The sequence below is a fragment of the Leptodactylus fuscus genome, chromosome 2 (genome assembly GCF_031893055.1).
Source record: "Leptodactylus fuscus isolate aLepFus1 chromosome 2, aLepFus1.hap2, whole genome shotgun sequence".
In the NCBI taxonomy this organism is placed as follows: domain Eukaryota; kingdom Metazoa; phylum Chordata; class Amphibia; order Anura; family Leptodactylidae; genus Leptodactylus; species Leptodactylus fuscus.
Genome location: NC_134266.1, coordinates 151,963,033 through 151,989,305, shown reverse-complemented (window position 1 = coordinate 151,989,305; position 26,273 = coordinate 151,963,033). Strand labels below are relative to the sequence as shown.

The window sequence follows — 26,273 nt, the reverse complement described above, 5'->3', positions numbered from 1 at the left end:
TGGTTCTTTTACTTAAGTTCCAGCTTTTACTGTGTTGGCCATTTAAATACCATAAAATCTATCTTCAAAATATAATAAAAAGACATAAAATGATTTATTTTTTTACTTCTCTGTATATGATTTTGCCCATATAACTATCCATTTGTTTGCAGCATTTTATGTTTAAGAATAACACAATCTGACCTTGCTAAAAGTATTACGCCAAATGAAACCCACTTTCATTTATTTGACATTGTGCATGACTTTCCTTTATCTCACAGAAGACTATCTAACTTGACTTTGGGCCTTCAAGCTATACAGGATTGCCATGACACATTTAAAGATGTTTTGTATTATAAAAGTTATATTTTACCTTACAAAAGGTCTCTTTCAGGTCAGTTATATTGTACAGATAGGAAAAAAGTAATTTATTTATTATGTTACAGAAAAAACGGAAAGGCTCCAAGGAGTGAAGAGATTTTATATTTTTTACTGATCATTTTGGATTTTGAGAGCAGTTGGCCAGCCAAATCTGTACAATATATAATCCTACAGGCATACTTCAATAAAAAAATAACACCAATGAATGCAGATACATGTAACTTTCAAACTAAATGCGGCACCAGAAAACCATGAGGAGTTGATACAGAAAGTATATTGGAAAATTGTATAACTTTTCTTTATACAAATAACATTTGCCTCTCAATATTTGTCTGAAACCTCTTTAACTCACCAACCAAAGGACATAACATTCTGGATTTAGTCCTAATTTGGAGCACCAATGTTTATGGTTTGACATAAAAAAGACTGAGGGCAATTGTACACTACTGCAAAAGTATTAGACGTCAGTTGCACAAATTTCAAGGAAATGAGGAAGTATAAAAAAGAAATTTAAGGCTAAGGCCCCACTGGACGGAAACGCAGCCAAAAAACGCAGCATTAAAAATGTACATGTGTTGTTCATTGCATTTTTCAGACTTGTGCTGCAGAAATTCAGATGAGTTTTCTGTTGAGTTTTTCATTGCGTTTTTGCTCGAGTTTCTCATGTGCAATAAAGGTAACTGAAAGGCTATGTTGAAAATCCTAAGGTAATTATGGTCCTCTGCTATTTAGGCTGGGGCCCCATGGGCCAGAAACGCTGTGATTTGGCCGCGAATACGAATCCCATGCCCACTTTGTGGAAAAAAATCGCAGACACGCTACAATTTCCAAAACCGTCGCGGTTATGAAAAATTGCAGCATGTCAATTACATCTACGAAAACGCTGGTGGCTTTCCCATAGATATAATGGTAACAGAAAGTCCGCAGAGGAAAACTCTGTCAACTTTCTGTTCAAAGCGGGAAGAGCTGCAATGCGGTCACGCCATGGTTGTTCCCACAGTGCTTTTGAAGGAAACAGAAGTATGGCTGATAGAGAGTTGTATAAAATAAAACAGCTAAAGCATTAAAGGAGATAAAACCTTCCTCTGGCATATTAGTGATAAAAAAAAAAAAACACAGAGGGATTATTTAGCAATAGAAAAATCTCTTTGTGCGATAATTTCAGAAAGTGACTTTCAAAGTAGTAGCTTGTATGGGCATGGGATTACTGATAATTCAACTCAGCTGCAGTGTTTTTGGAGGCTGATGTTATAGGTGAATTGGCAATTTTGGACCAGTTAGTCCAAATTTCCCTTTCCCTTGGTAGAAGTAAAATTAATGGAAACCCTCCTGAATAAAAGTTTGACACCTCCTTTAAATAGATAACCTCTTATACTTACCCTGAAGCTAGGTCCTTAATAAAAAAAAAAAAACAACTCCCTGGACAGATCAGTGGATTCATAGTTGACTGATGAATGTATATCAGAGGGTTGTTGTTTATTGTGTGCAGTTTGAGGAGAGGCGCCTGACAGGTACCTTCTGGGTCCTATTGTTTTTAAATGTTTTTGTTGGAGAAATAGGAGGTTTGGTAGTTAAGGTTTGGCTGTTTAATGATGATCCAGAATTGTGTAATAGGGTTGTTATGCCTGGAGGAGTTTGTAACATGGAAAAAGATCAAACCAACAATGGAAACAGCAGTTCAGTGTTTCCAAATGTAAAATAATGCCCTCGGGTATAAGGGACTATAATGGTACTATATTGGCAGTTCTACGATAGCCCGGATTTCGGAAGACAAAGAAGAATCTAGGGGTCCTGATATTTGACAGCTTTTAAAATGTTTGCAGTGCTGGCAGGTAGCCAGGCGAGTAAGTGGAATGCTTGGATATACAGTCAGTCAAAAGTGTTGAGACTAAGACAAATTTTAGCTCTTCAGTGTTATTAGTAGAAATAAGGGAGTAGTATTCGGTCGAATACCTCCCCTGCATAGTTATTGGTGTACTTAGTCGAATAACATGTGGTAAACTCAGTAAAAATTTGATTCCTCACCCACCTTTCCTGGCGCTTTTCTACACCAATAACTATGCAGGGGAGGTATTTGATCGAATACTACTCGGTCATCTCTAGTTATTAGATCTTTTAATCACAAGTTTCTTTGGTATACTGAAGTATTATTATAAGCATTTCATAAGCTTTTAACCTTTTATTGACATATAAGCAAGAGTTATTTTTTAAAGTTTTCTACAGTTCACACTGGCACTGGATATCAATTTGTAGGCCAAATAGTAATGCAGTAGATATGATTGGATAAAGACACAAGTCTATCATGTATAATCTATAAACCTAACCAGTTGATCCAGGGCAAAGTATAAAAAACCCACAAGGTTGATGCTCATCAGTGGAAAAAAAATTACTTCCCAGCTCCAAATATGGCAATTGGACCAAGTCTCTAGATCAATATCCTATCCCAAAAATTTCTAGTTCCCATAACCTTTGTTATTCTTACTTTCAATAAAGGCATTTAGTCCCATCTTGAAATTGTATAATTTATCAGATGCAAATACATCATGTGGCAGTGACTAATGGAAACCCATGCTTGCCTAATCAGATTTTTCAATTTTTTTTTTATTTTTGTTAAAATTTATGTCAATCTCAAAATCTTTGAAAAAGACTGTGATCCTGCTGTATACAGCTCTAGTGAGACCACATCTGAAACAATGTGTCTATGTGTGGAAGTCCTACAGACACGAACATATAGACAAAATAGTCCAGGCGCAAATGCCATATACAAAAATGGCTTTGAACATAAAACATATCAGGAGAGATTAAAAGAACTTAAAGGGAGTCTTTCGCCTTATATAGATCTGTGAATGGAAAAATAAAAAAAATGATATTGGATTTGGAATGTAGGGAGTAAAACATGAGAATGCAAAATCGAATAATGTCTCAGGATTGAAGGAGTAAATCAACACAATACTAAATGTATGGCTCACGTTTAAAGCCTTCATTCCTTTGGTTAGGTACCTAGTAGAGATGAGCGAACAGTGTTCTATCGAACTCATGTTCGATCGGATATTAGGCTGTTCGGCATGTTCGAATCGAATCGAACACCGCGTGGTAAAGTGCGCCATTACTCGATTCCCCTCCCACCTTCCCTGGCGCCTTTTTTGCTCCAATAACAGCGCAGGGTAGGTGGGACAGGAACTACGACACCGGTGACGTTGAAAAAAGTAGGCAAAACCCATTGGCTGCCGAAAACATGTGACCTCTAATTTAAAAGAACAGCGACGCCCAGCTTCGCGTCATTCTGAGCTTGCAATTCACCGGGGACGGAGGTTTCCGTCCAGTTAGCTAGGGCTTAGATTCTGGGTAGGCAGGGACAGGCTAGGATAGGAAGGAGAAGACAACCAACAGTTCTTATAAGAGCTAAATTCCAAGGAGAAGCTTGTCAGTGTAACGTGGCACTGACGGGCTCAATCGCCGCAACCCAGCTTTCCCAGGATCCTGAATGGAATACACTGACAGTGTATTCCCGTATACCCGATATATACCCCCGATACCCGTTCCAACGGTGTGCCCCCCCACCTTCACCCCAGAAATACACTGCAAGTCCCCTAGCAATAGAATTGGGGCTATATACACCCACTATTTTTGCTACTGCCATATAGTGCCATTGTCTGACTGGGAATTCAAAGAATATATTGGGGTTACGTGCACCCACAATTTTTGCTACTGGTATATAGTGCCATTGTCTGACTGGGAATTCAAAGAATATATTGGGGTTATAAATACCCTCATTTCTTGCTACTGGTATATAGTGCCATTGTCTGACTGGGAATTCAAAGAATATATTGGGGTTACAAATACCCTCATTTCTTGCTACTGCCATATAGTGCCAGTTTCTGACTGGTAATTCAAAGAATATATTGGGGTTACGTGCACCCACAATTTTTGCTACTGGTATATAGTGCCATTGTCTGACTGGGAATTCAAAGAATATATTGGGGTTACAAATACCCTCATTTCTTGCTACTGGTATATAGTGCCATTGTCTGACTGGGAATTCAAAGAATATATTGGGGTTACAAATACCCTCATTTCTTGCTACTGGTATATAGTGCCATTGTCTGACTGGGAATTCAAAGAATATATTGGGGTTACAAATACCCTCATTTCTTGCTACTGGTATATAGTGCCATTGTCTGACTGGGAATTCAAAGAATATATTGGGGTTACAAATACCCTCATTTCTTGCTACTGGTATATAGTGCCATTGTCTGACTGGGAATTCAAAGAATATATTGGGGTTATAAATACCCTCATTTCTTGCTACTGGTATATAGTGCCATTGTCTGACTGGGAATTCAAAGAATATATTGGGGTTACAAATACCCTCATTTCTTGCTACTGCCATATAGTGCCAGTTTCTGACTGGTAATTCAAAGAATATATTGGGGTTATAAATACCCTCATTTCTTGCTACTGGTATATAGTGCCATTGTCTGACTGGGAATTCAAAGAATATATTGGGGTTATAAATACCCTCATTTCTTGCTACTGGTATATAGTGCCATTGTCTGACTGGGAATTCAAAGAATATATTGGGGTTACAAATACCCTCATTTCTTGCTACTGCCATATAGTGCCAGTTTCTGACTGGTAATTCAAAGAATATATTGGGGTTATGTGCACCCACAATTTTTGCTACTGGTATATAGTGCCATTGTCTGACTGGGAATTCAAAGAATATATTGGGGTGATAAATACCCTCATTTCTTGCTACTGGTATATAGTGCCATTGTCTGACTGGGAATTCAAAGAATATATTGGGGTTACAAATACCCTCATTTCTTGCTACTGCCATATAGTGCCAGTTTCTGACTGGTAATTCAAAGAATATATTGGGGTTACGTGCACCCACAATTTTTTTTTTTAATTCAAAAACTTTTATTGGTTTTTTTTCAAGTTTTACACAATATACAAGGGGGAGGGGGGACAGGGAAGGGACAGGGGCTAGGGAACAAAAAGAGAAAGGGAGGGGAGGGGTGAGGTGCGGAAGGGGAACAATAAATACAAGACAAGAACAATGCAGTTACAAGAACATAAACTGCAAAACATATGTCTAAACAGCAATTATATGCCTGGTTGTAGATTAAGCGAATAAAGACAAAAAAAAAAGACAAAAAAAAAAAAAAAAAAATAAACGCAGGTTTCATGAATACTCAGTCTTTAAAAGTGTACGGTCTGAAAAAGAAATACCATCCTCTCTAGGAAGGGGAGGGAAGCTTACCAAGGAGGAGTACGGGAATTGAAAGCCGGGGGGAGGGAGGGGGAGAGAAAGAGAAGGTTCCAGGTACCCAAGAGATAGATAGGGGCTATAAGCGCTACTGAAGTAAAGATGTGGACCCTAGCCGCTGCCAATATGATCATGGCTCATTCACATGGGGTGCGTCCTTCTCCAATGTGCATGCCAAGGGTCCCAGATCTTAACATATTTGTCATGTGTTCGTGCGGACCAACTTAACAGCTCTTCCAATCTGGCAATCTCGTGAATTGTGTTCTCCCACAATGCAAGCGGAGGAGCAAGGGTTTGTAACCAGTACCGCGGCACCAGGAGTTTGGCCGCTGCCAGAAGATGTGTGACTAGCAAGTCTATTGTCGGATTGTATGTCGCATTCGGTCGGTAAAGAAACAACGCTTCCGGCGTTAAATCGATGGGTGTGCCGGTAATCCTTTCAATTTTCTCAGCGATAGCCTCCCAGAATTCTGCTATTATCGGACAGTCCCACCAAATGTGTAGGTAGGAACCTACATGTTTTAGGCACCTCCAACATAATGGATTGTCACTAAGTCCACGTCTGACCAGTCCCTCTGGGGATCTGTACCACCTCGACAGGATCTTAAAGGAATTTTCTTTTAGTCGAACACAGGTGGAGAAGCCTTGAGAGTTGCGTAAAGCACGATCAACTTCTTCTTGAGACAACATTATATTCAGGTCTTTCTCCCAGGTGGTCATATAGGCCGGTTTATAGCTGGAAGGAGGAGATATAAACCTGTGTAGGAGAGAGGAGACTTTCCGTAACATCTTTGTCTGAGATGTTAGCAGCTTCTCAAAGGGAGTCAGTTGAACTCTTAAGTTTGGGGAATCATTCAATTTGTTGAGAACAAATCTGACGTGTTCTTTATGAAGGAAAGAGCACCGTGGGAGCTGAGGTATGGATGTCGGGTCTGTCGTGATCTGTTTCAGGTCTTCATCCCACAGATCTCTCAAGCTAAGTGCGCGGAGTGAATTCCATACTGATGCGTATTGGCGATGCTGATCCCCCAAATAAGAAGGCAACAGTGCTACTGGTAAAAGGGGGGACGGTTCCGGGGCCAGAGTCGGACCCAACATCTTCCAGATTTCAAAGGCACCCCTGAACATCGGATTTTTGGTGTCTGGGTGAGAGGGCGTCTTCCTGGGGAGCCACAAATCGTTAAGTTGAGTGGGGGAGAGAGTAATCGTAGAGACTGTGATTGGAAAGAGTAGATGGGCCCACCAACGAAGTTGAGTCGTTCGATAATACAGCTGGGCGTCCGGCAGCCCAATCCCACCTTGAGATCTAGGTTTGACTAAAAGAGACCAAGCTAGTCTGGGAGGTTTATGACTCCATATGAATTTGGTGAATATACAGCGTAGGGTCTTGAAGAAGTCTTTGGGCAGGTAGATGGGGAGCATGCTGAGTTTATATGTAAGTTTAGGAAACAAGTAAGTTTGGATAAGCGTTTTTCTCCCAAACCAGGACAGAGGTAGATGTTGGTAGGAATCTAAGTCCTTCTTAAATTGGGCCAGCAAGGGGTGAAAGTTCTTCATATAGAGATCTTCAAGTCTGGGAGTAAGGTGAACCCCCAGGTACTTGATAGAAGAGGTCGCCCATTGGAACGGAGTACTAGCCTTCAAGGCTTCTGCTCTTTTTTGAGGCAAAGAAACGTTCAGGATTTCTGATTTCTCCAAATTCGCCTTATATCCGGATAGATTCCCATATTCCGACAACACCACTGCAATCCGGGGAAGGGCAACCTCAGGGTTTGTGACCACAAAAAGAACGTCATCCGCGAAAGCCGTAGCTGACGTGTAAGTGCTTCCAGACTGCATCCCTTGAATATTCGAATCCTTCCTGATCCTCGATAGGAGTGTCTCCAGAACAAGAACAAATAATGTTGGGGACAATGGGCATCCCTGTCTGGTTCCATTCCGTATCTGGAAGGCGTCCGACAGGGTCCCGTTCACCTTAAGCCTGGCATAAGGATTGTTGTATAAGGTGAAGATGGCATCCACAAACGAAGAGGGAAACTTGAACTTCAGTAGAGTTGCTCTCATGAAATCCCAAGAGACCCTGTCGAAAGCCTTTTCCGCATCCACTCCCAAAAGAAGTAACGGCACATTCTCTTTCCTTGCCTTATATATCAGTGGGAGAAGGCGTGCGGTGTTATCCTTTCCTTCACGACCAATAATAAAGCCCGACTGTTCCGGGTCTACCAGTTCAGGTATCAGTGGTTTCATTCTCAATGCAAGGACCTTGGCCCATATTTTTAGATCTAGATTCAGCAAGGAGATGGGTCTATAATTGCCACAAGAGGTGAGGTCTCGTCCCTCTTTAGGAATTAACGCTATGTGTGCCTCAAGAGTTTGGGATGGCAAGGAGGCTCCAGTCAGGAGAGTGTTGCACATCCTTGCCAAATGAGGGATCAGAATGGATTTGAACTTGACATAGTAGATTAAGGGCAGACCATCCGGTCCTGGGCTCTTTCCCGCAGGAAAACTGTCAAGGACTTCTACTAATTCCTCATGAGAGATGGGGTCCATCAGTGAGTCTGTTTGTTCAGGTGATAATTCCGGTAAGGCTAAGTTGTCTAGGAAAGCGGTTACTAAAGTATTCCTATCTGAACGTAGGCAAGGATCGGCCTGAGCGTCAAGGTTGTACAAAGTCGAATAAAACTTCACAAATTCATTCGCAATCTCTGAAGTGATAGATGTGGAGGTGTTATTCCCAACACGAATATTCGCTATATACGATTTTTGTTTAGCTTTGTGAATGAGTGAGGACATAAGTCGACTACCCTTGTTTCCGTGGGCATAAATCAGCTTACGAGAATGCAGATGATGTTTAGCGGCCTTCTTGTTCAGTAGATCCAGTAATGCTTCTCTGTATGCTGTGAGCTCTTCCATAGAAGCAGTGGCCGAGGTTCGTTTATGTTGCCGTTCCAAGCGTGCAATATTATTCAACACGGAATCTAGCGCTTGTTGTTCGGTTTTCTTCGCTTTCGCCGCAATGGAGATAAGGACACCTCTAATATACGCCTTGTGTGCCTCCCATATCATTGGAGGGGCAACATCAGGTGTGGTGTTAGAAGTAAAGTAGTCCTTCAGATGCCGTTCAAGTGAGTCGAGATTCTCTGGCGAGTCAAGGAGCGATTCGTTGAGACGCCACGTCCATTGTCCTTTCGGAACTCGTTTAAGGCAGAGGGACAGTGACACAGGCGAATGGTCGGATACCGTGATGGAGCCAATCTTTGCCTCTGAGGTGAGGGGAAATAACTCTTTGGAGACGAATAAATAATCGATGCGGTGATAGGTTTTTGCTGTTGGAGAATAGAAGGTATAGTCTCGGTCTTTTGGATGATGCGAGCGCCAGGTGTCTATCAGATTCAGATCTTGAAGAGCTCTATGTATTACACCAATCGATCTCTGGGAGAGAAGAGCTTTAGAGGTGGAAGAATCTAAGAGGCAGTTCAAGGCTACATTGAAGTCTCCGCCAAGGATCAAGTGTCCTTCTGTGAAAAGGCTAAGGGATTGCAGCGTGGCCACTAACCAGGATGTCTGGTTCTTGTTAGGTGCATATAGAGAGGCAAATGTGTACGGGATCGTTGCTATCGAGCCTTTTACAAAGAGCGCCCTGCCATCCGGGTCTGCATATTGTGTCTTACATATAAATGGCACATTCGTGTAAAATAAAATAGAGACTCCCTTCGAGGCTGAGGTGGGGTGGGTGCTGTGGAAACATTGGGAGAAGGACTTCACCGGTAGGTAGGGGATCTTGGTCCCCTTGAAGTGAGTTTCTTGGAGGAACGCTACGTCCGTTTTCCATTTACGGAGCAGACTCAGCACCGAATGTCGCTTGTTCGGGGAGTTGAAACCGTTTACGTTGAGTGTGACACAGCGTAAAAGAGCATCAATCTGTGAGGTAGGTATAGCCATCGTCACTATAAAATGATAAACGGAACCTGAGATACAATAGAAGAGGCTTGGGAAGTGACTGAAGTGGAAGTGAGAGGGGGAAGGAAATGCAAGAGAAAATGCAATATATATTAACAACAAACTACGTAGTCTCTTACAATATAGGTTGATTAATAGCAGTAATACGATATAAATAAATACGTGTACGTAAGGGACACTAAATGTCCACGCCCTTATGGTAAACTAAAGACAGCTACATGAAGAACATGGTCAAGGTATGCGTAAGAGTATTGAGAGCGTGAGGCAACGCTCAGGGGACCCCGCACATGGATCCAAATCAATGTGGAGCTGAAGTAAGGGGAGTTCGAACAAACATTTAACTGTAGCAAACTAAGTCAGGATCAGGATATTACAATCGTGCGGGTACCCCGGAGGTTACCGTCTAGCTCGGAGTGCAGTGAAATAACAATAAAACAGCATTTAAACAGCAACAAGTATCCTGTAAGACAGAAAGATAATACAATAAACCAGTGTCATTGCAGCCCCTCTCACTGGTCAGAGTCCTGCAAGCGTGCATGCTGTTTTTTAGCTCTTGGAGACTTATAACGACCAGGGGTGTGAGGCGGGTCACCAGCAGTAAACATCTGGTCAGGATCTTGGTCCCCCGGAAATGGCAACCAGGAGGGGACTTGTATAGGTGGTACGCCTAGCACTGCCCAGATAGGATCCAAGTCCTTGGGTGTAAAAACATTATATCTCCTGCCATTCTTTAGGATAGATAGGCCAAACGGGAACAACCATGCATATTGGATGTTACGTGCTTTCAGAACGTCTAGTAGAGGACGTAGCATTCGCCTTTTTTGCAACGTGACAGGCGAAAGGTCCTGAAAGATTTGCAATTGTGCTCCATCATATGACAAGTCTTTCTTATCCCTGGCTGACTTCAGTATTTCTGAGGTGTGAGCTGAGGAGGTGAGACCACAAATTACATCCCTAGGAGGATCTCTATCATCAGGTCGAGGTCTGATTGCTCTATGTACTCTCTCGATATCTATCTTCCCAGCCCTCTCCTCGCCAAGAAGTGATTTGAAAACAGAGCTGACTATCTCCTGTAGAGACTCAGGAGGGTATTTTTCAGGGATCCCCCTAATACGAACATTCCTTCGTCTATTCCTGTTTTCAAGATCCTCCAGAAGTAAATATGTTTTATTAAAGTGTTCAGAATGAGCATCTACTTTATGAGTTAAGGCGGAGGCGGCTTTCTGCGACTTCGTCTGTTTCACCTCCAGGGTGTCAACTCTTTTACCCAGAGCTTTCATGTCAGCGCGAAGTTCTGCGATTTCTGAGAGTACAGGGACTAGCGCGTGAGATAGGGTTTCCTTCAAAAATCCCTGAGTTATAACTGTGGAATCACTATTCTGGTCTAGGGTCTCATCCTCCGAGTCAGGAGCACATGCCTCTGAGGTGGTGCTTTGTGAGGGCTGCGCCTTGTGGGGTAGAATAGCGCGCGCAGCGTTCTGTTTTTTCAAAAACTTCTGCATGTCAGCCGTAGGAACAGGGGACTTCAGTTGTGATGAAGGGTCAGGGGGCCTGTCCTTCCCAATCTTAACCATGTCAAAATGCAGTAGACTAATAAACCGTGGAGTAGTGTCCCAGTGTAGAGTTAGAAGCACATGTTATGCAGCAGTGGAGTGCAGTCAACTTAAGGGTTAATGTCCAAAAAGAAAGGCACTGTCCCTGAAGAAGTACACCAGAGTTGGAGGGGAGACAACGTAGGTGCTGGAGGGAGGATGAGGGAAGGAAGGGTGTCCAGAGGGTGAGACCAGGTAGTATGAGGAGCTTCCCTGATGTTTGTGTAGATGCTCAGCACTCTACTACCTGGGCCCTACTAGTCACTTCTTAGATGGAGGGAAATGGCGGAGTAAGGGGGAGGGGTGGGAAAGACGGCACACGGAGAGAGGGAGAGAGAGGGCTGGTACACTTAGCTGCAGGCAGGTGATGATGTTCCCTCCGGAGTATCCCGGTGCACTGAGGAGAAAGATCCACCCTGATGAGGCAGGCTGCCGAGATGCGGTGGTGGAGAGCTCTACCGTAGGAGAAGCAGGAAGGCAGGAAGGGTCCGGCGCTTGTAAGGATCCAACACCCGTAGCAGCGATAAGGCCTCGCCGGAAGTAAGTGTCCGCGGCAAGGCGTCCGAGGCGGGTCGGGTAGCGAGACTCCACAGACCGCAATGTCAAGCCGGGTGCAGTCGTGAGAAACCAGCGTATGTGCCGCAGGAAAGGTAAGTCTCTCTCAGCAGGCGAGTGAGCACGGGAGCGGATGTGGGTAGTGCAGCTCAGTCTGTAAGATGGCGGGCGGCTCCGAGAAGCGTGGTAGGCCGCACAACGGAGTTACCACTTCTTGGGGATGGATCTCTCAAAATCACTCCAGAGTGAGCCAACAGGGGTTGGGGGGAAATCCCTTCTAGTAGGTCTAATGAAAAGTGGCACCAGAGAGGCAGATGGATGTAGATTTCTCGCCAGTTTTGGCGGAGCTCCTGAGGAGAACGTCTGGTCGCCTCAACGGTTAAGCCACGCCCCCGCACCCACAATTTTTGCTACTGGTATCTAGTGCCATTGTCTGACTGGGAATTCAAAGAATATATTGGAGTTACAAATACCCTCATTTCTTGCTACTGGTATATAGTGCCATTGTCTGACTGGGAATTCAAAGAATATATTGGGGTTACAAATACCCTCATTTCTTGCTACTGGTATATAGTGCCATTGTCTGACTGGGAATTCAAAGAATATATTGGGGTTATAAATACCCTCATTTCTTGCTACTGCCATATAGTGCCAGTTTCTGACTGGTAATTCAAAGAATATATTGGGGTTACGTGCACCCACAATTTTTGCTACTGGTATATAGTGCCATTGTCTGACTGGGAATTCAAAGAATATATTGGGGTTACAAATACCCTCATTTCTTGCTACTGGTATATAGTGCCATTGTCTGACTGGGAATTCAAAGAATATATTGGGGTTACAAATACCCTCATTTCTTGCTACTGGTATATAGTGCCATTGTCTGACTGGGAATTCAAAGAATATATTGGGGTTATAAATACCCTCATTTCTTGCTACTGCCATATAGTGCCAGTTTCTGACTGGTAATTCAAAGAATATATTGGGGTTATAAATACCCTCATTTCTTGCTACTGGTATATAGTGCCATTGTCTGACTGGGAATTCAAAGAATATATTGGGGTTACGTGCACCCACAATTTTTGCTACTGGTATATAGTGCCAATTTCTAACTGGGAATTCAAAATGCGCAAGGCTCCCGGAAAGGGACGTGGACGAGGCCGTGGGCGAGGTCGGGGGAATGGTTCTGGGGAGCAAGTTAGCAGTGAAGCCACAGGGCGTCCCGTGCCTACTCCTGTGGGGCAGCAAGCATTGCGCCACTCCACAGTGCCAGGGTTGCTTGCCACATTAACTAAACTGCAGGGTACAAACCTTAGTAGGCCCGAGAACCAGGAACAGGTCTTGCAATGGCTGTCAGAGAACGCTTACAGCACATTGTCCAGCAGCCAGTCAGACTCTGCCTCCTCTCCTCCTATTACCCAACAGTCTTGTCCTCCTTCCTCCCAAAATTCCCAAGCTTCACAGAACAATAACCCCAACTGTCCCTGCTCCCCAGAGCTGTTCTCCGCTCCTTTCATTGTCCCTCAACCTGCCTCTCCACGTCACGATTCCACGAACCTAACAGAGGAGCATCTGTGTCCAGATGCTCAAACACTAGAGTCTCCTCCATCTCCGTTCGATTTGGTGGTGGATGACCAGCAACCCACCCTCATCGACGATGATGTGACGCAGTTGCCGTCAGGGCATCCAGTTGACCGGCGCATTGTGCGGGAGGAGGAGATGAGACAGGAGTTGGAAGAGGAAGTGGTGGATGATGAGGACACTGACCCGACCTGGACAGGGGGGATGTCAAGCGGGGAAAGTAGTGTGGATGTTGAGGCAGGTGCAGCACCAAAAAGGGTAGCTAGAGGCAGAGGCAGAGGTCAGCAGCTTAGGCGAAGCCAGGCCACACCCGGAATCTCCCAAGATGTTCCAGTTCGTACCCAGCCCCGCAAAACTCCCACCTCGAGGGCACGTTTCTCGAAGGTGTGGAGTTTTTTCAAGGAATGCGCCGAGGACAGATATAGTGTTGTCTGCACAATTTGCCTCTCGAAATTGATTAGGGGCTCTGAGAAGAGCAACCTGTCCACCACTTCAATGCGCCGTCATTTGGAATCCAAGCACTGGAATCAGTGGCAGGCAGCAACGGCAGGACAAAGGCCGCCTGCCGTTCACGCCACTGCCACTGCCTCTGCCTCTGCCTCTGCCACTGCCACTGCTGACTGTGCTGGCGATGCACTCCAGAGGACGAGCCAGGACACCACTTCATCTGCCTCCGCCACTTTGTTGACTTCTCCCTCATCCTCCCCTGTTCCTGTCTTATCTCCTTCTCCTGCACCATCAAAGGCACCATCAGGCGCTTCTTTACAACAACCCACCATCTCTCAGACATTGGAGCGGCGGCAGAAATACACTGCTAACCACCCACATGCGCAAGCCTTGAACGCCAACATCGCTAAACTGCTGGCCCAGGAGATGTTGGCGTTCCGGCTTGTTGAAACTCCCGCCTTCCTGGACCTGATGGCAACTGCGGCACCTCGCTATGCCGTCCCTAGCCGTCACTACTTCTCCCGGTGTGCCGTCCCCGCCTTGCACCAGCACGTGTCACTCAACATCAGGCGGGCCCTTAGTTCCGCGCTTTGCACAAAGGTCCACTTGACCACCGACGAGTGGACAAGTGCATGCGGACAGGGACGCTACATTTCACTGACGGCACACTGCGTGAATGTAGTTGAGGCTGGGACTGCTTCCCAAACTGGCCCGGTGTACCTCGTCTCCCCGCCTAACATTCCTGGCAGGGACACGAGAAGAACACCCCCCTCCTCCTCCTCTACCGCCTCCTCTTCCGCCACCGCCTCCTCCTCCGCCACCGCCTCCTCCTCCGCTGTTAGATTGACCCCAGCTACGAGTTGGAAACGTTGCAGCACTGGCGTTGGTAGACGTCAGCAGGCTGTGCTGAAGCTGATCAGCTTGGGGGACAGACAGCACACTGTCTCCGAGGTGAGGGATGCCCTCCTCGATGAGACGGCAATATGGTTTGAGCCGCTGCACCTGGGCCCAGGCATGGTCGTTTGTGATAACGGCCGGAACCTGGTAGCAGCTCTGGAGCTTGCCGGACTCCAACATGTTCCATGCCTGGCCCACGTCTTCAACCTAGTGGTGCAACGTTTCCTAAAGAGCTACCCCAATGTTCCAGAGCTACTGGTGAAAGTGCGGCGCATGTGCGCCCACTTTCGCAAGTCGACAGTAGCCGCTGCTAGCTTAAAATCTCTCCAGCAACGCCTGCATGTGCCACAACACCGGCTTTTGTGCGACGTCCCCACACGCTGGAACTCAACGTTTCAGATGTTGAATAGAGTGGTTGAGCAGCAGAGACCTTTGATGGAATACCAGCTACAAAACCCTAGGGTGCCACAAAGTCAGCTGCCTCAGTTTCACATCCATGAGTGGCCATGGATGAGAGACCTTTGTGACATCCTACGGGTCTTTGAGGAGTCCTCAAGGAGGGTGAGCTCTGAGGATGCGATGGTGAGCCTTACAATCCCGCTCTTGTGTGTTCTGAGAGAATCCCTGATTGACATCAGGGATAACTCAGATCACACAGAGGAGTTAGGGATAGCATCCGATCCGTCACAGCTGGAGAGTAGGTCCACACATCTGTCCGCTTCACTGCGTTTAATGGAGGAGGAGGAGGAGGAGGAGGAGGAGGAAGAAGAGTTGTCCGATGATGTGATGGTGATACAGGAGGCTTCCGGGCAACTTCGAATCGTCCCATTGTTGCAGCGCGGATGGGTAGACATGGAGGATGAGGAGGAAAGGGAGATTGAACTTTCCGGTGGGGCCAGAGGAGTCATGCCAACTAACACTGTGGCAGACATGGCTGAGTTCATGTTGGGGTGCTTTACAACCGACAAGCGTATTGTCAAAATCATGGAGGACAACCAGTACTGGATCTTTGCTATCCTTGACCCCCGGTATAAAAACAACATCTCGTCTTTTATTCCGGTAGAGGGGAGGGCCAATCGCATCAATGCTTGCCACAGGCAATTGGTGCAGAATATGATGGAGATGTTTCCAGCATGTGACGTTGGCGGCAGGGAGGGCAGTTCCTCCAGTAGGCAACCAAGTTCTCACCGGTCCACACAAACGAGGGGCACACTGTCTAAGGTCTGGGACACCTTGATGGCACCCCCTCGCCAAAGTGCCGCCACGGAGGGTCCTAGTGTCACCAGGCGTGAGAAGTATAGGCGCATGTTGCGGGAATACCTTTCCAACCACAGCCCTGTCCTCTCCGACCCCTCTGCGCCCTACACGTATTGGGTGTCGAAGTTGGACCTGTGGCTTGAACTTGCCCTATATGCCTTGGAGGTGCTGTCCTGTCCTGCCGCCAGCGTCCTATCTGAGAGGGTGTTCAGTGCAGCCGGTGGCATCATCACTGACAAGCGCACCCGTCTGTCAGCTGAGAGTGCCGACTGGCTCACTTTGATAAAAATGAACCACCACTGGATAGAGCCTTCATTTTTGTGCCCACCTGTGTAAAGCACCCCAACATGAAACTCCATGTCTGTACTCAACCTCTCCAATTCCTCCGCATCCTCATACTCATCCACCATAAGCGTTGCAAAATTCTGCTAATACTAGGCTCCCTCCACCCTGATTTCCCCCAACTCTGCTGGTTAGAGGCTCCCTCCACCCTGATTTCCACCAACTCTGCTGGTTAGAGGCTCCCTCCACCCTGCTTTCCCACAACTCTGCTGGTTAGAGGCTCCCTCCACCCTGCTTTCCCACAACTCTGCTGGTTAGAGGCTCCCTCCACCCTGCTTTCCCACAACTCTGCTGCTTAGAGGCTCCCTCCACCCTGATTTCCACCAACTCTGCTGGTTAGAGGCTCCCTCCACCCTGCTTTCCCACAACTCTGCTGGTTAGAGGCTCCCTCCACTATGATTTCCACCAACTCTGCTGGTTAGAGGCTCCCTCCACCATGAATTGGTCCAAACTGGGCTGTTTAGCGGCTCCCTCCACCATGAATTGGTCCAAACTGGGCTGTTTAGAGGCTCCTCCACCATGAATTGGTCCAATCTGGGGTTTTTAGAGGCTCCCTCCACCATGAATTGGTCCAAACTAGGCTGTTTAGAGGCTCCCTCCACCATGAATTGGTCCAAACTGGGGTTTTTAGAGGCTCCCTCCACCATGAATTGGTCCAAACTGGGCTGGTTAGAGGCTCCCTCCACCATGAATTTGCCCAAACTGGGCTGTTTAGAGGCTCCCTCCACCATGAATTTGCCCAAACTGGCCTGTTTAGAGGCTCCCTCCACCATGAATTGGTCCAAACTGGGGTTTTTAGAGGCTCTCTCCACCATGAATTGGTCCAAACTGGGCTGTTTAGAGGCTCCCTCCATCATGAATTGGTCCAAACTGGGGTTTTTAGAGGCTCCCTCCACCATGAATTGGTCCAAACTGGGCTGGTTAGAGGCTCCCTCCACCATGAATTTGCCCAAACTGGGCTGTTTAGAGGCTCCCTCCACCATGAATTGGTCCAAACTGGGGTTTTTAGAGGCTCCCTCCACCATGAATTGGTCCAAACTGGGCTGTTTAGAGGCTCCCTCCACCATGAATTGGTCGAAACTGGGGTTTTTAGAGGCTCCCTCCACCATGAATTGGTCCAAACTAGGGTTTTTAGAGGCTCCCTCCACCATGAATTTGCCCAAACTGGGCTGTTTAGAGGCTCCCTCCATCATGAATTTGCCCAAACTGAGCTGTTTAGAGGCTCTTTCCACCATGAATTGGTCCAAACTGGGGTTTTTAGAGGCTCCCTCCACCATGAATTGGTCCAAACTGGGGGTTTTTAGAGGCTCCCTCCACCATGAATTTGCCCAAACTGGGCTGTTTAGAGGCTCCCTCCATCATGAATTGGTCCAAACTGGGGTTTTTAGAGGCTCCCTCCACCATGAATTGGTCCAAACTGGGGTTTTTAGAGGCTCCCTCCACCATGAATTGGTCGAAACTGGGGTTTTTAGAGGCTCCCTCCACCATGAATTGGTCCAAACTAGGGTTTTTAGAGGCTCCCTCCACCATGAATTTGCCCAAACTGGGCTGTTTAGAGGCTCCCTCCATCATGAATTTGCCCAAACTGAGCTGTTTAGAGGCTCCCTCCACCATGAATTGGTCCAAACTGGGGTTTTTAGAGGCTCCCTCCACCATGAATTGGTCCAAACTGGGGGTTTTTAGAGGCTCCCTCCACCATGAATTTGCCCAAACTCTGCTGGTTAGAGGCTCAATCCACCCTGATTTTCAAAACAAATGTTGGTGCCAACCTCAACTTACTACAAGGGCCAAATTCACTGCTGGTGACAAGCTCTCCTCACTGCAAGTGCCAAATACACATGTTTCAAGGTGTTTTCCTACTGTCAGAGAGGTGGTATTGAGTGTGTAAAGTGTGTAGTTGTTAGGCTGTGATGTTGGGGTAATAGAGGGTCTTTGGTGTGTTAGATGCCCCCAGACATGCTTCCCCTGCTGTCCCAGTGTCATTCCAGAGGTGTTGACATCATTTCCTGTGGTGTCATAGTGGACTTGGTGACCCTCCAGACACGGATTTGGGTTTCCCCCTTAACGAGTATCTGTTCCCCATAGACTATAATGGGGTTCGAAACCCGTTCGAACACACGAACATTGAGCGGCTGTTCGAATCGAATTTCGAACCTCGAACATTTTAGTGTTCGCTCATCTCTAGTACCTAGAGTGTAGACCTTGTACATAGTATTAAATATGTAATGTGGACAGAATAAAAGTTATGACATTTACGCAGAAGAGATCAATCCTATTATTCTCTGTTTAATGCTGTTTCCCTACTTCTATTATCTTTAACATTTCACGTCTTGTAGAGGCATAATTGATAAATTCTGTATTAACTGTGAATGTAATAAGCCTGGATTCTGAGTCATCTGTGAACTGAAAATATGGTTCATTGAAATACACAGAGATGTCAAAAAGAAAAAGAAAACACCAATTGTGATACTTCACTGTCCCACTCATGCAATTGGCACAGCTGCCGTCTTTTTTCTTGTGCATTAATTCTCAATTTGAATCAAAGAACACCTGCAATAAAGTTGTTTGATTCCCACTTTGCTGTTTATCTTTATTTGCTTAATGTACACCCCGCCATGTTTTATTCCTAGCTAATTGACAGCTGTGAACATACAGTATATGATTTCACTCCCTCCTGTGTCTCGTCTTTAGTAGAGTTATACACCACGGCGATGGCCAATTGTTTCCTTAGAAGCATAGAAAATCTAGCTAATTATCTGGATAACAAGATGAATGGCAATGATTCTAGCTCTCTTATCACACAATTCCAATATTCAGAAGGGTAGGAGGTCAACTCATTTTTTGTTATATAAAGTAGGGCAATCCTTCTGAGACTGCACAGTGAAAACAAGTGAAGACTTGTGGAAGGATGAAAACCTGGACTAACACGATCAATTGCATTTCTTTAGAATAAACATCTAATGTGTAGTAAGTAAAGCAATAAAGGGTTAAAAAAACCATTATTTCTATGAATATGATTTTGATCTATTATGGGGATGTTGCTTATAAACATCAGATGTGTTGATTATGATTTAGAGTATGGTCACATGAAGGGGAAATTGAGGTGAACATTTTCCTTGGATGCCTCTTAATTTTCTGTCCCTGGCTCCTCACAGTAGACTGCTGCATCGGCATTACATTGCTAATTTCCACCGCCATTTAAGCCCATAGGAATGAGCCTAAACAGTGGCAAGAACAAGCAGGAAGATTATGTTTTCAGTACCTTACTACAGTGGAATCTTCTGCTGATTTTTTGGGTAAAATCTGCCCCCAAATAAGCAGCAAATTAAACCATGTGAACGGGATCTTATTCTGGTTCACAGAATTATTGCTTTGGCAACTGACTTGATGACAAATTAGGGGGCAGAATGACTAGTTCTATGTAAGATTTAGACTAGTCATTCCCAAACAGGGACTGGTGTGGAAACCTGCAGGGCAAATAAATGGCACATATTGGAGTCAGGAAGTGTCAGATTGGAGTCGGGAAGGAATTTTTACCCCTGAAATGGGGCAATTGGCATGAGCCTCATGGGTTTTTTTGCCTTCCTGTAGGGACTGTACTGTAGGGTTATAGGTTGGACTTGATGGGCTGTTGTCTTCATCCAACTCATCTAGCATGTAACTATGTAACTATATACAGTACTTCATTGGCCTTGACATTTGATTTGTAGAAGATTACAATAGCCGGACCCGAAGCAATCATTGCATTCTTAATTTAAGGAGCCCCCTAATAAAGTAATTTAAGTTGCTATACTTTCCATTTCCTGAAGGGAAAACACTACCTATACATTAACTGAACAAAGAATTTTAATTATCTATAATGAGGAATTTTTACATGCTTCATATAGGAATATCGATATTATCAGTTCTTAAATTTAGATTGAGAATATTTTCCAAAAGAGCTTCAATATAACTATTATACTATACATAGTACGTTAACTAAACAGCCGTCTGCAAAGTGCAAAAGCAGTTTCAGGCAGTGATTTATCACTTAGCTAGAAAATGATTTGATTGCGATTTCCTTTATATGACTTTCTCAGTCTGTAGGGTTGACTCTAAACCCATTTAGACTTGTCTACAGGTACTGTAAGTGCAGCGACTGCTACCTAAAAGCATTCAATTAGATAAGAAAAGAAACCTCAAGGGCAGAAGTATCCTCTGCAAACCAACAACTCCTTCACAACACATACACATGGAAAATTGCCATTATAACAATAAAAATATCCATCCTGCATGTGAAACTGCTGCCTCTAAATTGGATTTTCCCCACTCACTTCTAACTAGATGGATATGATACCGGAGGGAAATAGATATTGAGCATGTATTTGGTGCAGAGAGCTTTCTAACAGTCATTAGCTAAACCAAAAGGATGCTTGCAAGATCTAGTTCTGTGTTTTGTTTCCACGCTCTGACTCTAATTGAAAGATTTAAAGTTTCTTTTATTTGCTACTTGAGTTAGGACAATGGCCACATTTCCGTCAGTTTTATTGGCCACCAATGATTGTATTTTTGGTGTTTATTTATCTTTATGTGCCACATCCATTGGAGCTGGTTTAGAATAGCAAGTGCTACGGATATTACGTGAAGCTTTTAGCTGTGCTCTTTCTATAACACTAGCCATTTCATTTGTTTCTAAACAAATAATAAGAGTATACAACTATATATTGCTATTGGCTTTGCTGAAGGTGATGTAACCCACACGAACACAATAAAGAGTCTATGGTTGTATGCAAAATGATTGTGTTTACATGCCATTATAATAGAAAGTGTTCCTCTTATTTCTTTATTTTAGTGGATTGATTTAGTGACAGCCTTATTGCTTTGAATGAAACTTAGCAATAGCAGTGTTCAGTTTTTCAGTTTGTCATAACCCATGTGTTGAGCCTTAGGCACACACACAACTGTGTACGTGTAGGCTGTACAGAGGCATTTGTAGTCCCTGCAGCTCAATTATTTGAAGCCACAGGCACTCCTAGTGCCTCCATATGGTGCTTTGTAGGGATCTGTTTTTTAAAGGAAATCTTAGCTGGAAGCGGTGTTTCTGGAGTATTCCTCCATAACATAGCATCAAATGGACCATGGATTTTTTTTTTTCTTTTTTTTTCTGTTGATATTATAGAGCCTATTAAAAAAAAAACTCTTTACTGTGATCTATACATTTAACTTCAGATTAAAGAGAGGAGGGGGTTAAGGTAAAATCAGCCCTGTCACTGGCTTAAAGTCATTCTGAAGTCACACTGAGCAGTATGAATTTTTAGCACTTCATGAGTCCAGAATTCGGAATCCTATTGATCAGGTCATTTTCTCTCCTGGCCTACTTCTCATAGAGGTGTACACTCGCAGTTTGGGGACACTTGTAGCTTCTGATATCTTGTTACTAGGGTTGAGGGATCAGAAAAGATCGGATTCCAATCGGCAATGGAGTAAATTTCACGATCAGGATCGGAATTCCGATCCCGATATTTTTATGTGGGATCAAGGTCAGAGGTTATTTCCCACAATGCTTTGCTACTGGCCAAGCATTGTGGGAAAAGCTAACAATGTTTGCTAGGTCCCATAGGAATGAATGGATGCAGCCGGCACACAGCCTGTGCTGGTGTCCGGCCACTTAACCCCTTACGCGCCAGCTGCGTACATTCATTCTAATGGGAGGCTAGCTAAGATCTCTAACAGCTAACACTTACCTGCACAGATTGCTGGTCTGGTCCTCGCTGTTCTCTTCTCGCCTCACTGCCCTCGCCTCCCAGGTTAGTGTTACAGACCTAGGAGGAAGGCGGGGCATGTGGCTTAGGAGAATGTGGGTGGGTACTGGGAGGAGAGACATCACTAACCTGGGAGGCGGGGGCAGCGAGGTGAGACGAGGATCGAGAACAGAGGGGACCGGACCAGCGATCCGTGCAGGTAAGTGTATAGCAGGGGGGACTAAGTAGCCAGAGGATTTTTTTTAATCACTACACTGCGTGGATTCTAACAATTAAAGCATTCAATTTCTAGACTCCATGCTGTGTAGTGAATAGGATCGTTTTTTAAATCCGATCTCCGATTATTAAACAAAATCCAATTGACTTGCATTGGGATCGGGATCTGGTTCGAATGGAAAATGATCAGAAATCGGATTTTAAAAACGATCCTGAAATCTCAAGATCGGCTCAACCCCACTCGTTACTGACTCATAAGATGGTTCTGCTGAAGCTTTTTCCAGACACAGGGACACTCAGGCTCTGTCCTCCTGAAGCTCTTGCCACTAAGCAGTTTCTCCATTACTGTTGCTCTGTTCCTCAGGCTGAACTTCTTCAAGCCTACTTTAGGGTCCCCAGGATTAAGAGTTGATCCACATAGAATAAAATCTAATTATTACAGGCTTAATTTGTCACTAATACAGATGTATTTCACCAGCTGCCCTCTTGGCTTGGCATGTCCAAATAGGTGTGCCATAATTTAATCAGCTTTCTATATACTTCTATCCAGTATATGTATGGAGAAGGGGATGAATTACAGCCTGTAAAGGCATTTGTTAGCACATTGTGATATTGTGCTGAATTGGTTTGATGATCCATTTTTACACCTTAACCAGACTGGGGATAAGCTAAAGGGCTTTACTAACATGCAACTTAAAAAAACTTGAGCAACTATCTGCACTATAACTGTGACTCTCCCTTCACCTATTTGCCATCTCTTCCAAGATCTACACCTAGATAGTATAGTTTCATTAAATATTCAGCATATAAAGATCAGAGTGGGCAGTCTAATTCAATATTTTAGGATAATCTAATGTGATTGCTGCTTTCTATGTACCACTTTCCAATGTATAAAAGCCTAATTCTTTAAATATTATATTTCATAGAATGAATATACCATACCTGTCAATACCTGTCAATTAAATACAGTCTTAGTTCATCACTTGGGCATAAGAGGGCAGCACTGCTTAAAAAGACATATTTGAGTAGATATGGAAGGACAAGCACTCCTGCCGAATTAATTACCACCTGTATCGAGACAGCAAACCATCTGTCGTAATTCCCATCTGGGAACGTTAGGATTAGATTAAAAATTAAGAAAAAAGAAAGAAAATCAGATAAAATGGTGAAATGTGACTTTACTGATGAGTAACAATACTCAAGAGCAAACCATAGACATCAATTAAAATGTCAGATTTACTTAAATCTCAAGATCTAACACTCAGAAAGTGACTGTTTTTGAATGTGGTTGAAATAAATCATTTGTCTATGTTAAAAATAAGAAGTGCATGCATTATACTGTTCACTTTATTGTATTAAATATTAATATACAAATTGCATAATATGATGCATTAAAAAAGAGCAGTCATTCCCCAAATCTAATGAAAGATTTTTTACTGTACATTGTAGGGATAAGGGAAATGAAAAAAAAAAAAAAAAAAACAGATCCAAATACTGTATATGCAGTGGATTACCCAGGTTGTGTACATTATACAAGAGAGAAAAAAAGAGTTAATCTGGGTCAACACTAAAATAAAGTACATCCTCAAAGCAAAGTGTGGGGAGGATGTTAAGGGTGGGGAGGATATTAAAGATCATGATATAAAAGTACAGTACTTTGCAATATATTTTCATCCATTGAACCCAGTTAGGCAAACTGAATATGTCACTTGAAAAGCCTAATGAAATGTTGTCTGAGGACAGTTGCCTCTAGATACGTCCAGGTCAAACATGATTATTTTCTCTTTTTCTTGAAAATATAATACAGATCTTGGAAGAGAGGGCACAGTAAGTTACTATGCAGATGGTTTATCTGTATGGTAAAACCCCTATAACAACAGTGATGTAGAGTCAGGAAGTATGTGTGACTAGTTCAGATTGGATAAGGGTCATGGTCTGTAATAAAAGTATGTGACATTAGTTTCTCTGAAGATATAAGCCAAAATAGCTGTGGATTTTAGCACGAAGTGTAATGATTTAGGTAAGCTAGTGAAGATGCAGCATGTGAAATAGTGGTGACTGAAGAACATAAATGGACAAGTAAACATGTGTAAGAATGGCAGTGTGAGAAGGGACAGTATGGCTTTAAAATCTGCTAAGACTGTCGCTCCTAATTTGTAGTCAAGACAGGTACGGTATTGATCAAAGGAGAGCAAAGGTGCTAGCTTACCAGTTCAACTCTGTGCATGCTCCTATAATAATTGTATCCATAGCAATTAGAGATGAGCGAGTACTGTTCGGGTACTGTGCGAGTACAGCCGATCCGAACAGCACACGGGGGGTTAAGCGGCCGGCCGCCGTCAAAGCGGAAGTACCAGGTGCATCCATTCATTTCTATGGAGCGTGCTGTTCGGATCGGCTGATCCGAACAGTACTCGCTCATCTCTAATAGATCTCTAACAATCTATATTTTGTTCCTTATTGTTTTACATTTGCCATATTACTTAAGAGGCAAATGATGTATTTGACTAACCAGCCACCTCAGTTAGAAGTATTGTTGACTGTCAAAAATTGCAACCACTAGAAACAATGCAGAATGCCCTCCATATGTCATAAGGTAGTCTATGAGAAGGAAGAGACAGAGGTCCAGATTTACTATAGTGATTACATCTAGACACTGGCATAAACATGACACATCTTTGGCGCATCAAGTTTTGGCTAACATTTTTTCAGCATACTAGACATGTGGATGTTGATTCTCAGAAAAGTGAGGTGTGGCTTAAATTCTGGCTCAAAGTAAAACAACTAATAGGTGGTATAGACAGTCTAAAGATACACCAAATTTATCATTCAGCATCAGTCACTGTGATAAATGTAAACAGGGAGACAGTGCCTCTGTTATGCTGCCCTCTATGGCATAACAGAGGCACTGTCTCCCTGTTTACATCTTGGGAGACAGATTTGCATATTCTTCCCATGTTCCCTTGCAGTGGAGCAACTATGGCTGTATAAGTCTCCACACACCTGAAAAGGTGGCCTCTAAGGATGGACGTTATCCCCATAATGTGATAAATGTGGCATAATATAAGACTAAGTTTGCACAGTCTATTAGGAAGTCTGGGCTATTGTGTACAATTTACTGAAAACATGTAGCCTGGTTTCCAAGAGGTCCCATGCTCTCCAAATGCTAAAAATCTCAGAATGACTGAGTCTACTGAAAATACTGTAGGTTCTTGACTGTAATTTCTGATAGATGTTCAATGGGAAACACATTTAAGATAATAGATAAGATAACAGTTACATCTTTAACTTTGTAGAAAAAAAACAATTGACTTATTGTCATCTCATTTTACAGTGTTATAAGGTCAAAATCAGATCTCATCTGTTCTTCAGTCTCATAATACTCGCCAAAGAACTGCTGAATGTATTTTACTTAAAAAAGTATATGCAAAGCTAATGTGCTATACTGTGGTATGTAGCATTTTAGACCACTGTGAAAAAAATGTTTTAGGCCGGGGCCCCACATACCAGTTCTGCCACGATTTGCCTGCGGTGGAAACGCCACAGGAAAAATCGCGGCATTTTACAGTACGTGCAAAGTGGATGGGATTCATGTGAATCCCATGCCCACTTTGCGTTTAAAACCACAGTGCGGACACAATGCGATTTCCAAAACCAGTCCAGATTTGGAAATCGCAGCATGTCAATTTTATCTATGGAAATGCCGGCAGCAGAAAGTCTGCGGAGGAAGACTCTGTGAACTTACTGTTCAAAGCACTGTGGGAAGAACTCGGTTGCTCCCGCTGCACTTTAGCACAGGGTTTTTGGCCCGTGGGGCCTTAGCCTTACAGTGCCAGCAAGTTGAATACAATTTAATTTCATCTCATTCACACATTAAGAGTAAAAATCTGGGAAAAATCTGTGTTTGCACACGCATAGTCACTTTTGAAAATTGCATTGTGTTAATTTTAGCTGTGAAATTGTGAGTGTTTTCCTCAGAGAATTAATAGGGAAAGGAAAAACTCAGGGATATAGACAGCAACATGATATGGAAAAAAAATGCAAAGCATTTTT

General features: G+C 44.0%; 1 protein-coding gene across 1 annotated transcript in view; it reads left to right on the top strand.

Annotated features, from left to right (window-relative positions):
• GALNT17 (polypeptide N-acetylgalactosaminyltransferase 17) overlaps positions 1-26,273 on the top strand; it is a 359,033-nt gene that overhangs the window by 196,365 nt on the left and 136,395 nt on the right. The gene's annotated exons all lie outside the window — the stretch shown is intronic.